This window comes from Falco rusticolus, chromosome 2, assembly GCF_015220075.1.
Source record: "Falco rusticolus isolate bFalRus1 chromosome 2, bFalRus1.pri, whole genome shotgun sequence".
NCBI lineage: Eukaryota > Metazoa > Chordata > Aves > Falconiformes > Falconidae > Falco > Falco rusticolus.
Genome location: NC_051188.1, coordinates 67,507,518 through 67,521,868, shown reverse-complemented (window position 1 = coordinate 67,521,868; position 14,351 = coordinate 67,507,518). Strand labels below are relative to the sequence as shown.

The 14,351-nt window shown below is 42.2% G+C and overlaps 1 long non-coding RNA gene across 2 annotated transcripts in view; it reads right to left on the bottom strand.

Moving 5' to 3' along the window:
* Positions 1–895: 895 nt before the first annotated feature.
* LOC119143259 overlaps positions 896–14,351 on the bottom strand; it is a 29,886-nt gene continuing 16,430 nt past the window's right edge. Inside the window, exons 4-5 of one of the 2 annotated variants that reach the window (XR_005102642.1) lie at positions 6,162–6,288; positions 896–4,482 (exon numbers count right to left, since the gene is read on the bottom strand). This is a non-coding gene — a long non-coding RNA (uncharacterized LOC119143259). The remainder of the gene's footprint in view (positions 4,483–6,161; positions 6,289–14,351) is intronic. The other variant, XR_005102643.1, reaches the window with a different exon arrangement.

The following is a 14,351-nucleotide window of genomic DNA, read 5'->3' as shown; positions in this document are numbered from 1 at the left end:
GGGGCGGGGTTTGCTGTGTTCCTAGTTGGATGAGCATAGTGGGTGTGATGTGGGTGATGTTAAAGGGAAGCCACTTTTCCTCCATTTCTCAACAGAGAGGCTGAGGGATCTTTTTGGTCCCAGTAAAAAGAGCGAGCTACTGTCTGGATCTCAGTTTATGTAGCCCACAAGAGAGTGGAGAACTCCACAGAAGACAGCCTCAGGCATATAGGGCATGGTATCAGGGAGAAACATCAATCGCTTTTGCAGGTAATAGCCAAGCATAATCCATGTGTGAGCTCAAATGCAAATTCATGGGCAACAAAGAGTCTATGTGCTGAATGTATATACAGTTCAAACATAAAGAACCAGTTTCTTTGTGAATAACTTTTATCTGAACATCTGACCTTAAGAACCAGCCTCAGTCAAGTGCTGGCAACCACCAGGATTTGGAAGGAAGTTAGGGGTGTTGCACTATTTTGAAAGCTCTGTTTTGAACCAGCTGTCATTACGGATGTCTGCTGGTACCCCATCTTAGCATACAGCCTGTCGCTGTTGAGCATAATGGGAATGAGCCAATGGAGTGTATTGAGCTATGCTTTCTTGCATGTCTTTGTAGCTCAAATTATCCCTTCACACAGCCATAACAGGTAAGCTTTGAAACTGTTTATGCCACATTCTAATTGGTTCCATTTAATTTGTGTATATGTCTCTCTATGTGTATTTGTATATACATATATGCATATTTATATGCACATATGTACATTTGGACATCATTATTAAATGTAAATATGCATATTGTCACATATTATTGCTATGTTCATCGCAGATTCTTAGAGTAATTGGCTTTATTATACAATAAAACAACCGTAGAAAGTGAATGCCTTCTTTAGAATAAAAAAGGAACACAGGACTCATACCATATACATTTAATGGTTTGGACATCTCAGTGCCCACATGAAAACAAGGAAGCGTATATTGGAATAGGCAGTATAATTATTTCAGCAAGGAACATCCATCCCACACTCCTAGAAATATGAGATTCAGCATCACGAGATCCTAGCATTATGTCATCAGCTGCATGAGTTTCACAGCTTATCTTTCTGATTTTATGTTACAGAAGTAAACTCCAACAAGAATGTATAACACTGCCAATTTAACAGCACATTTATGTTAATACTAGCTGTAATGATTTCAAGAAGGTGAACAGGATCAGTGTTTCTGTACACATGTATGCATTTACGCATATATATGCATACACACATATGCACATACAAATGCATGCATGTATGTGCACTACATATATAAACTGTCTTTAAAGATACCATTATTTTTAAAGGTTGATTCCAAGTACATTAGACTTGAAAACAATGTTCCATAAAGTTGACCAATTTAAAGAAGCCCCTGCTGGTGCATGGCAGACCGAGCTAGCTGGTATCATTAAACATCATCAGATGAGGCTGCAGGTAGCTGAAACGTTCCTTAATGAAAATTTAAAGAGAGCAGATTAAAATGATATTCCTCCAATCCAACAGAACACAAAGGTAAAGACATTCAATTACAACCAAGATCTCATTTAGCACTAAAGAAGTGTTGTTTGTTGATCAGAATTTATTGCCTGAAGTGAACAGCTAGGCTTGTGACTACGTATATAATTATTTTCTACAGTGTACTCTCTCTGTACTCGGATATAGTTATGGAAGGTGACATCTTCCATAATTTTAGACTGTAATGTCCATGACCAAGAGTTAGAAAATCTCAACAACAGCAACAAAGATCTTTTTATCTGCGCTACCCTATCTCCTACCATTGTGAGAAGTAAAATAAATCCATAATGGCACGTATTTGGGTTTTGATCTACTAGGTTAAGTGTTTCTATAGGTTTTTGTTGGCCCATAGAATAAGTGGCACCAAGGAAGTGGTTTGAGCAGGATACTCTACCTGTGTGTCTCTCCAGAGTGCTGGCAGCTTTCCCCTGGGCACATCATGAGGGTTTTTCAGTGAGAAGACATTGAGGACACTCAGCTCTATACCAGATCTGTCATTAGTTCAGAGAAATGCATCACATCTTTAAAATCTCATAACTAAAAAAGATACTGACAGGCAGGGGTGTGACAAGAGGAGAGGAAGATTAACCAGGAGACTGAAAGGACTGATTTGTTAGGGAAGATTAAATGAGCTAAATAGCTATGGGTTGGCTTAATGTTAACTAAACACAACATCACGCTAGTTAAAAGATATTGAAGGAAAATAGCATCAATGAAGGAAAAGAAGGAGATTTGCAAACGGACATTACTAGGAGAAATATGATGATGTTAAGAAAGGAAAAAAAAAACTTCTGACAACAAGATACTCTAGACAGCACAATCTCTCCCTAGGGACATGGCATCACTTAGGACATTTAATCTAGGCACACAAAACAACCGAAAATATGCCATAGGAAACAATCTCATGGTGTCAGGGAGCTGTACTGGATGACCTAAAAGGTACACTGCTAATTTGTGTGCACCTGTTATCTGTGATTTTCCTTGCTTGTATGGCCAACTCATTGTTACTTGTGTGTATTTGGTTTCTCTGGGCCCAATCCAACTCATGCTGCAGTCAGCAGAAGTTTCCGACAGGAGCAATAGGACCTTTTCCATGTCTTTGCTGTTCTAAAAAGAAAAGGAAAAAAACCCTAAAAAACACCACCACTCCTGCAAGAACTATTAATGTATGTTGTGTATGGATGTATATACAACTAAACTAGATCGGTCCCTTAATATTTCTTGAATATTTAAAACTGTGTTTATCCTTAGAGGTATCTGAGGAAATGTGCGTTTGCTTTCATACAGTGTATCTAAAATGTTTGCTCGGGAAGAAACTTACAGTTATCTAAGAATAACTTTTGATGAAAAACTGCCTTGGTCAAGGCAGAATGAAGACAATTCTCTACACTAAACTAAAATATATATATATTACACAGAAATGGCAGAGCTCTTTCTATTGCTAAAGCAGAAATGCAACTGATGAAAGCAGCTAACAATGAATTCTGTTTTCAAACACTTTTACCCAATATCTGAGTGTATGTAATCACATGATGCTTACATTCCAGCTCACTTGCACATAGGGAATCACTGTTTTGTGGCAGCTCGGTGTTGGCCCCTTGAGAGGCACAAATTTCTGTGTAAGTGAGGCTGAATGTTCAGGGGTCAGGGCTGTGTGTTGGTGTTGTCCATATATCTAGCAGCTAGTATTGTAAATCTTTAGAGCAGCATTTCTTGAAAATACTAAACAGACATTTTGGTAGCCAGTATTAAGCCTGTGGCTATACTGCTTCAGGCTGTGATCTTGTCAGCTTTTACAAGATAAGTAGGGTCAGGCAGGGTCAGCACTTGGATTGGTAACTCTAAGGAAAGGCAGTAGCTGCAGGAAGTGTCTTGGGCAATAGAAGAGACATAACTGTTTTCCCTGGGCCTTTTCTAAAACCCTGATGAAGGCATAACACCCGGCTGTGACATGAGAGTGACATCCTCACCGTCTGCAGTTATCAAGCACCTCATTTTCAAAGGGGTCTTCCCTGAGCTGGTGTGGAGGTGTGCAGTACAGCGAAGAGGACACCACAGAACTCGGGTACTGCTTGCACGTGTGTGTGGTCCTGGTTGAACGGCATGTAAATACACGGCCCCAGCATGCTTCATTGGGAAGGAGGTACAGGTGAAAGACATTTCTGACATCTTTGGGGATGCTGACAGCTCTAAATTAAGTCTTTGGCTGTGTTTGTAAAACAAAAGACAAGTCTATTAAGCCAAGACCTTGTACCAACTTTCAGCCTCACACATTTCTACAGAAAGTATGGAAGGGCTGATAATTAAATCTTTGCCCAATGGTCTACATTGCCAAGAATTTTAAATTGTAAGTTAACCAATTTCTCCTCTAAAGTTCAAACAATAAATAAAATTCTATGTGAAAAATGGAGCCTTTTATTCCTTTGTCGAAATCTGATCAGAGTAAACTACAGATGTTAAAAGGCACTGCAGTTCAAAGAATTAAAAAGAATCTTATGGGGTTTGTACGAAGAAAAGAGTTTTAGAGAATAATATGGGAAATATTATAAAGCTATTATATAAATCAGTGGCACATCCTCACTTTGAATACTGTCTTCAAGTTTGGTCACCTCATCCCTGAAAAAAGGAAGTAGAAAAAGAACAAGTCCAGAGAATGGCAACAAAAATGATAAAAGTCAAAAGGATGGAAAATTTCTTGAGAAGAGATAAAGAACACAAGCACCAGCTTGTCTCTCAGAGAACATTCACCCTCATAGGACTGCAAATCATACATGAACCCTTTCCATAAACTTGGAACAAGAGCTGTTGCCTGAGATAATCTAGAAGATGTCCTTGGACCCTAGCAGTTCTTCTGGAAGGCTTTGGGCCCTTGCATGAAGCAGACATCATTGCAGATACTTTCATCAGTGTACGCTGTTCTCTTTGAGGACTTTCGGCCACTGGAGGTTAATGTGACCTATGGATAGTGGACAGGACACAGAGCTACATATTAGCAATACCTTTTTTCCTTTGCTGACTATATCCCAAACTCATTTTTTAGTCTGTTTTAGAAACTTCACTTTTCCATACCCTTCTTTCAAACTTTGCATGAGTTTTTCAGAAAAGCATAGGTGATTCAGAGGTACAAATCCATTGACCTGCGTGACAATCTTTCCAGTTAAATCACTCAGCTTCCTTGAAAATGTGCCATTTGTCTATTCAAATAGTCCCAGCCCCAAAGGACTTGCACAGTCTCCCTCACTTTGTGTGATGGGATCCCCAGGCTTCATCAGAGCTCTACTTAACCATGACTATAATATAAATAACATGTTGTCCTCATGATCTTCCAACCTAATTAGCAGCAAAGGGGAAAAAAAAAAAAAAAAAAAAAAAACCTTTCCTATCCTGCAAGGTGAAACAAAGATGTATCAAATTTCAAATGGAGAAGAGGTATTGTTTTTCTAAACACTATACAGTTAATGGAACTTGCTGCTGCCTGGATAGTACTGAGAGAAACAGCATCATATTTATAAATGGGGAGGCATTTTTAGCCATAAAAGCAAATCTTCACACAAAATTCAGATTGGGTTCAATTCAGTAGCATGTAATATGCAGAAGATCAGGTTAGGTTATAATACTGGCTGCTCCTAGCCTTCAAAAAATCTGTGAGTTTTTCTAGCATGCTAATCATCCCCATGGTTCTTGGCATATGTCAGTCAATAGACAGGGTCAGGAAGGCATCTTCATACGTGGTTAACTGTTACACTGTTAAACACGCGGTGAGGAGGGAAAGTCTCCTTCCATATTGTCTAGTATTGGCCTCTGTCAAAGTCAAGGCATCTTAGGATTGACCAGGGCTAGTGAACGCTAAGGAGCAGCCAGGAAGGCATCCTACTACACTCAGAGCAATTGCAGAGCATCACTGAACATCTGTGTATGGGAAGTGAGGGGCTGTCTGACCTGCTGATGGATTATCAGGAAAGGTATGGATTCCTACATAGGCCTTCAGAGGATCAGGAAACGCTAGGAGGCTTTTCAGACTGGTGGCTGTTCATGTCTCTTTCTAGAGCCAGACAGATTTTCTCCAACCCTGTGTGGGAACCCTGGAGGCAACAGTCATATTCACGCTAGCACGGTGTGCCTTACAGCCCTGTCTGCAGATCAGGAAAAAGCAGACCAAGGTCAATACAATCTTGGGCTAAAGAGGTTTGGAGGAAGGTGAGGAAACCAAAGGCTCAATGGCTGCAGCTAGCCTTCTTTTTTGGTCCATGTGACAGCACACCCTGGAGCCCTACTGCCACATCACCCAGACCAGCATCCCTTCAGAGTGTCCCCAGTCCCTGTGTAAAAACAGACCCACCCACAGGAGCCTACGGAGACGTATGGCCCATCCTCAGCTGCCTGTGGCCAAATGGTACAGCTGAACCTCTGAAGCAGGGCAATGCTCCCCGTGGGCACATGCACTCTGTGGTGCCCCGGCACTCTTTTCTGCTTCAGATGGGACAGAGACCAGGAGATCTCACTTGCCCTGAGAAATGTTGCCTTATTGTAGTGACACATGATAGATACCTGGTTCATCTCTGAACTGTTAAAAAGTTCTTAATGCTAACAAGGTACCAAAAGAACAGAAGCCCTTTTTTCCGTGATCGCACTTACCTACAACTTCAGTCATCTTACAGGCCCCACAAGAAATCAGGGAGGATGTCTTCTAGGGAATAGCTGTGCTGGAGTCATTTCAGTTATGGGAAGCTGTTTCAGCATTGCAGGTTAGAAAAGTTATCTACTGGGATGGAAGAACAGAAAAAAAACCAACATTAAAAGGAGCAAATCAGCTCCTTACACTAGCAGTTTTACACCAGCAATCTGTGCTTTCACATAAAGATGGAGCATGTACATAAAGTAAGCACAAAATGCACACACAGTTGTGATTCCAGGATGTTTGTAATGGCAACTTAGATTGTAAATTATTTCTTTGGGGGGCAGAAAGCACAGTAGAAAAAATGTATATTATTCATAAAAATGATTGTCCTGTTCACTTGTATACCTCTGCAATTTATTCCATAACAGCTTTTTACTTCAAAGAAATCACTAGCTAATGACATCTCCAACTTAAAAAAATCCACTTATTCACAACCCTGTCCCTGAGGGAATTCCTGCATGTTATCAGAAATTTTTCCAAAGATCATTAACAGATATTACAAACCAATTGAAACTGAGTATTTTCTTTGCAAATTACTTTTAACTTTAGAGCTATTGAAAAAAGACATTGAGTGATTTAATTTACTTAATCTGTCTACAGATTGCAGCTATGTGCATATCCTGTGATTGCATTTCCAACAAAAAGCATACATAACTATCCCTAATAGAGATATTTTTCTAAATTATCGTACAAGATCAGTAAGATCTCTGAAGATATTAATGTTTACTTTTTCATTTAGAAAATTGCACTCAAGAAAGAAATGGGCACCTTTATTCTGTTGTTATCTTAGAAATGATAACACACCATAATACTTATTCTACCTGATATTTTAATTAAAACTCTAATAATCATCACGTCTGTATATCCTTTGAGGATGTGTTCTACTGATTTTTCTGAAAAATCACTGTATTTTCATTAGGCTGTGAAGCCAATATTTTAGAAACACCTTACGCAGCAATGAGTATACCAAATAAGATCCTCTGCCTTGTACCAATCCAAAACATCTAAGTGCAGAGCAAGATAATTCAGCAGAGGAGGGCTGGAGTAGGTATCTTATACTCCACCTTATTGCCTCAAACTCCTCCCAGAGAACCTTATGCATATCGGCACCACTTCTGCAGAAAGTACGGAAAATACCTTCCCCCACGGACTTTTAGCTTGTAGATTCCTGGTTACGGTTCCTGCTCTTTTTGTAGATAAGAGATAAGAACCTCTTGAAGCCCAGGTGGACTTTGAGGGCATTTACCCTCAGTGACAGTGAAGGCAGCGGCTGTACTTAGTGTACTGCTCAGTTCTGAGCACGTGTTACATGTGTTTTGCCAGGCCACTCTGTGGACATGCAGGCAAAGCAATGCATAGTTTGAGGAGGTGAATCAGGATTAGCTTCTGAGAAGTTCAGCTCAGCTGAGTTCGTGACTGTCTGGCCAAGGGGCATGAGCAGAAGAAGGATTTTAGATGTCCTAAGACCTTTATTAGCAAAAATGTGGGTGATGAACTTAGGGGGGATGTGGATTGGGATCCTGGACTTGGACATCTATATCCCACAGGCGTCTCAGTCATATCCTCTTGTGGCTTTGGGCCCAGAGATGGCTATTCAGAGAGGGACCCAGATTTGTCACAGCAAATAGGTGCCTAAACATCTTTTCATATCTTGCTTAAAATGGTGTGAGAAGTGTGCGGAAAGGGTGACAGGATTTGAGGGCGGTGGTTACTGTCTCACCTTCCTCAGATAGTCTGCATCTTCCCATCAGCTGGGTCAGAGGCCTGGGACCAGCCTACAGACCTCTCCATTCCCAGTACTGTTTAACTCACTATTCTGCTGTTTTCCTTTCCTGGGTTACACCGAAAAGATCTCACAGTGAAAAGAATTTTTTTCCCAGTGCACCAAAAAGCATGGGGTCAGTTAACTTGAGCCAATTTTGAAACTGTGTCAGTCGCTGAAAAGATTACTCCCTGAGCTACCGGGGGTCCAAGTTTGTCCTGTGAATGTTGAGACCAGAAATCTTTACAAAGGTCTCACACCATTAGCTTGGCAGCTTGTTCCTTTCCACCATCCTGTGGTGACAAGTGGGCATGAAAAAGGATATGGGGTGGCTGCTGTTGAGCAAGAAGGATCTGCACAGGTTATTGGCTTGGTTTTAGCCCACTCTGCACTCAGATGAATGCAAAGGGAGGATAGTATGTCCTTTATTTCTCCTGGTGAAGGTGCAGCCTCTCAAATTTGTCACGTTCCTGCTCTTCATTCACCCACATGACCTGCTCAAGACACTTCTCTACTCATGGTCCAAACCCCTGGTTTACAGCCATAACAGCACTGTGGGTGAAAGTAGCTGCCGTTGCAAAATCCTGCTGCTCTTTCGGATCCCCTTTTTTTAGATCTGTCTCCCCCACCCTTCTGTCACATGCATGCAACTGGCATTACAGTGTCCGTTCAGATGGTGCACTCGGGAAGCCAGAGCCCCAGCACATTTTGCTGGTGGCTTTCACTTTGCACTAACAGCGCAATCTCTCATGCATACCCGGCTCCAAGGATGAGTCAGTTCAGCGCTGGAGCATCCTCCCCCTCTTCCCTCCCCGCCTCCTCCTCTCCCAGGTGCCTTACATTGCTTGTGTTTTAATACAACCGGCTGCCCTGCGCTCTGGGACTCCTTCTGCGTGGGGCCTGGCAGCAGAAGCCACTACCATGCCTCCATCACGGGTGACCTGGACTATCCACCTGCTGGCACTGGGTACCGTGCCATCAGCTGCCAAACTGGCACAGCTCCACTGGCCACGGTGGCTGAGCACCTCTATTGTCACTCAACCCAGGCCATCTCCATGGAGTCCGATAACACATCTGCTAATTAATGCCAGTTGTGATCATTGGTCAGATCCACAACCGGGATAAATTGACACAGTTCCATTTAAGCCTGTGACAATTATTGTCAGCTCAGAGCTGACACGGTGGCTTCCTTTATAATGTGGATATATGTCTTGTTGAAAGTGAATAAAACCCACCAACTAGTTGCATATAAACTACCAAACAATCAGAAAATGAAATGATTGTCAGTAACTCCCAGTCCAGGACAAATTACAGTGGTGACAAAGAAGTGATAGCCCCAGATATGTTAACAACTCTCCAAGCTATCCAAGCTCCTTATAATAAAAATAATTAATAACAATAGATGTGCTTCTGGATACATTCACCTTTCTGCAAGGAAACCCTGATGAGTCTGTCTTTTAAAAAAGAGACTACCAGGAAATTCATATGTGATTCTATTAACTTATAAGCACAATGTTTCACATTTTAACAATCTAACAGATCAAATCTATTCTTGAATCCAATTTTTAAGTCTTATAAGCAACACCAGTAAGCGAAAAGGAACAGCCCAATAACTTTCTTGGGTTTCTTTTTCTGCTGTTTGTCAAAATTTCATTTCAACCAGTACTTCTACCCTGTTAGGTTGTATCACCCATCCTCTCAACCACAGTAAGCAGAGATGTAGTAGGTATTAAATCCTAACTAGAGGCAAGTAAGGCACTCCTGGAAATAAAGCAAAAGTTTGATAGTTGTGTCAAAAGGAACGGCTGTTATTATTATAATTTATTATTTGTTAAGCACTGACAATATGCTCAGTTCTGCTGATTAAGTTCTTCTGAGCAAGTTCTACTGATTAGCTTCTAAGGACAACACACTGTACTACAAAGAAGATATGTGACAGCTATCAAGACTTTTGCTTTCAAGGCTCACTTAGCAAAACAATTACACGCCAGTTATGCAGGTTTTATGGGAAAAAAAAGAGAGAAAATGCATAAACTGAGTAAATATCATGACTTTTGTGTTCACTAATTTTCCTACTCCAGATCTCTCACTTCAATACTGCCTGACAACCTCGAAGTTACACTAAGATTTGAGGAAGATCTAAAGCCTCATCCCTGCTTATATTCAGTTTTAAGAATCATGCTATATTAAAGGCAAGCACAGAGGTTGTATTGTTAGGATCTGTCTTTGGATTTGGGACTCACTCCCTGGGAAGGACAGAGATAGGTGAATGGGGCCAGCCTGAGACAGACAGAAATCTGAGCAACTTCAGTCTCACATGCACATTTCCTTCACAGCACAACACAGACTGGACAGAGTTAGCCAGTGCTCCACTCGTAGGTGCCGACCCAACCTTAGGAATACTTTTGGGGGTGCAGGTGCCAAATGTTTCCTATCCTGCTGGGCCCTTGCTAGGCTGCAAGGGCTGTTTCTCTAGCAGACCTATTGTTAAGTCTCTCTACCCTGAGCTGTAGGCACATTTTTGCAGGGCATCTAGGAGTCAGGATGTTGGGTTTGTGCTGGTCTAGAGGCACTGCGGCAATTCTATTCCTGACAGACCCAGCGAACTTTGTACCTATTTTACATCTACTTTATCATGGAAAGGAATCACAGTTTCTTCTCACATCCTTACCCTTAGACCATTTACATGCAGTTTACCTCCAGGGTGGCAGATTCCCAAGAACAGGCATTTGATGGCAAAATAATGCATGTACCTCTGTGTATACACGGCAGGGCATGGGGCTGAGGACTGCTCTAAGAACTGTTGGCCAAATTTGCCTGTCAGGAGGGTGCCAAACAGACATCGTCCCTTGCCCTGGCCAGGCAACACCTAGGCTTTCTAACCACAGTGCTGCCAGAGCTCCAGCTGTGCAGATGTTCTTAGAAGAAAAAACTCCCTTTTGTCTGCTGCTATCCTCTAGCCTGCACACTTCCCTAAATCCCACCAGCATGCTTTTTTTTTTTCATAACTGACAGAGAGAAGTGAGTTCTTATATAAATCCTTTGTGTGAAGATCAAACTGCGTGCATGTAGAACTATTTTTTTTTTTAGGGGAAAATCTGCCCTAAAATAATCATTCCATGTTATCCCCACAGAGCATCTGCGCTGCCTTTCAAAACGCATCCAAGGCCACCCTTAAAGACCAGACTCAACATTGGCAGGCAGCAGGCTGTAGCTGAAGTCTCCACGCATATGGGGAGGGCAGAGTGTGGGCAGCCCGGGGCAGGACTCGGGTCAGGGGCAATGCAGCTGGAAGGGGCCGTAATCTGAGTTGCTCCTTACAGACAATGTCAGCCTTTGTGCTGATAGAAACTTGTGGGGCAACGCAGGAGCCAGACCGGGGCATGTGAAAAAGGTGTTTCTTTACCTAGCTAGCTTGGACTCCTCAAGCATCCAGCTCACAGAGACTGTCGTTTCAGTCAAAACTGGGAAGTTAACATTAGTTTGTTAATAGACTGAGGAGTGGAGGATTTGGTTGAGAAAACATAGCCTTTCATTCATAAACTCAGAAACCCTTGTAATGGAGAGAAGAATCAGCAAAAATGACCATCTGATTACAGTACTAAAAGGAAATTCTTTAAAAAAACAAAGAAGAAAGAAGAAAGCCCCCAAATGGCAGCAGAACAGCAGTTTTGGGATTAAGTTCAGTGTGGCTTGGTGTTTGACTATTAAACAATTTGATGATGACTAGGTATTCGGTATAGTGAAGCCCCCATGTGTGACACCAAGGAGTAATATGACTCACTGTAGCAGCTTATCTTTAGGAAAGCCTCCCTCTCTCCTTCTTTCACTCTTTCTGTTCTTCTTTCTCCCTTCTTGTACTCCCAATTTGCTTGAATGCAACACAGTCAGGGTCCTACAGCCAGCCCTAATTTTCCCAGAAGGTGCAGCTTTTAAAAAGCAGCACAGGTTCTTTTACTCAGGACCGTAAAAATGGGCTTGCACTCCAGTGCAACCATGTAAAAGGTGGATAAACCAATTCCATTAAAATAAAAACATTCTACCTGTGCCCATCCCCCTGCAAAGTTTTGGTCAAAGCTGGAACTAAACCCTAATCTAGCCTTTATTAAAGTAGATAAAAACTTCCTCTTATTCCCCCATTCGTTTTCTGCTGCTGTGATTTTCTGCATTTCAGGCAAGCCCGTGACCAAGAGCTGCAGGGCCAAAGGGGGCTGGATGTGCTGTATTCCTGGCCCAAATGGAAGCAGGAAATACTAAACATCTTGCATGGAAGCCTGTTCTCATCAGGTTTATAGCCCAGCTTTTTCCATCAAAAGCAGTGAGGATGGTACAGACACAGTTCAGAAATGCATCCAAGCATATGGGAGTATATCTACACTAATCCTCCTTTTGAGCTTCATCCAGCACTAAATCAGAGCCACACCAGAGAGAGGAATAATGCAGTAACTGGTGGAAAAAGTATGGTTCCTCTCTATTAGGACAGAGAAAATTAAACATGACTCACTTTTCTCCTTAAAAACTGTTGGAGGAATGTCAACCGCACAAAGCATGGCAGAGACTGGAAGAACCAGAAGTCAGGTACCACTTTAACTTGCCTGCCCTGTGGCCGTACACCCCTGTGCACTGCAGGCTACACCTGTGGGGCAGCCACTGCTGGGACAGCCTTGGGAGAGTAACACAATAACTGTATGGGTGACAAAACTCAGCTGCGAGGCTGTGAAAAGATCTTTTGGCGGGGTTAACCTGCAGCATGCTCACGGCAGCACTGTGGCTGCAGCCACCACCTCCAGATGTTCCCCGAAAGCATCGCTGCCAGAGCTCAGGGGAAGAAGGGGTGCGTGGCCTTATTTTCCCAGCCAGAACACAGGGCGCTCTGTCTGAGGGAGGAAAAGGGCTTTGCTGAGCTCATCGGAGGACAAGAGGGCCCTATGGCTGTGGCAAGGCCCGAAGGGTATGCCATCGGCGCTGGCTCGGATGTGGGAGCAGAATAGGCGGTGCAGTGACACCCCGCTCCCCATCACGAGCTCTGGCCTCTCCTACTGAAAGCAAAAGCAACAGAAAAAGCTGCAAGGCAAGATCTGCACCCAGCGCTTGGGATGCTCTAGCACATGCTGACTGGGGCTCAAGCTCTTCATCGCTTTTTTCCTGTGCCCAAAGGAAAAAAAAAAAGATTGTTCTAACAGTGCCACCATGCTCCACAGCCTACAAACACCACTCTCTGGACCTCAGACAAGGGGACAGAAAGAAAGGCTTTCAACAAAGCTTGCTGCGGGAGTGCTGATGGTTAAGGAGTTTAAAAAAAGCTGTCAGCTGACGAAACGAGGTGGGTAGTTAGGGATACAAGTTAGGAAAGGGTTTGGCTAACTATTTAGCAACAGGAAAAAATAAATACTGCTCCACATACACGTGCAGAGCCAACCTACGACTTGCAAACAGCCTATTATTTCCACACATAAACTTCTTCAAACTAGAATTTTCTTGGTCACATTTGTTACCTTTTCTTGTTTAAAAGTGGAAGAAATCATATTCATCTATTTTCTTAAAGAAAGAAATATGACTCAGTGGAAAACCCTCTACAACATCCCATCCTTTAAAATTACTGACTTGAGTCTCATCTAGCGTAACTCAGCCTTACAATCATAGAATCATAGGATGGTTTGGGTTGGAAGGGACCTTAAAGATCACACAGTTCAAACCCCCCTGCCATGGGCAGGGACACCTTCCACTACACCAGGTTGCTCAGAGCCCCATCCAGCCTGGCCTTGAATGCTTCAAGGGATGGGGCATCCACAGCTTCTCTGGGCAACCTGTTTCTGTGACTCACCACCCTCACAGTAAAGAATTTCTTCCTAATATGTAACCTAAATCTACCCTTTTTCAGCTTAAAGCTCTGTTGACATCTACAAAGCAGATTCTCTTTAGCTCATGTTAAGGTCTGCCCCCATAAGCTGTTTCTCTGGAACAACTTCTCGTCCCCTTTTTTTCCACAATATCCATTTGGTTTAAGGTGACTTTTCCTTTCCCAGTATATGGAGCTGAATGACTATGACGATTTACATTTATTTTAAATCACAGCCTATTAAATGGAAAAATAAATGCTAGTATGATTATATGGTTTACTTTTGAATGAATTATTGATATGAATGAGTAGTTGCAGCTATCATAATTACTGTTTATTAAATAAATATATTTTGAATTAGAGACCCTTGATTAAGAAATCACATTTTTGTCTGAAAATTGTTTCCTTGCTGCTAGTATAAGAAATACCTCGCATTACTCTAAATAAAAATTAAAAAAAAAAAAAGTTGGTGAAATTATTCTATTTTTTTTATCTTTTCCTTTGCTCTGTGAACTTGGCAGTGCTTTGTGCATATTCCCTTTCACT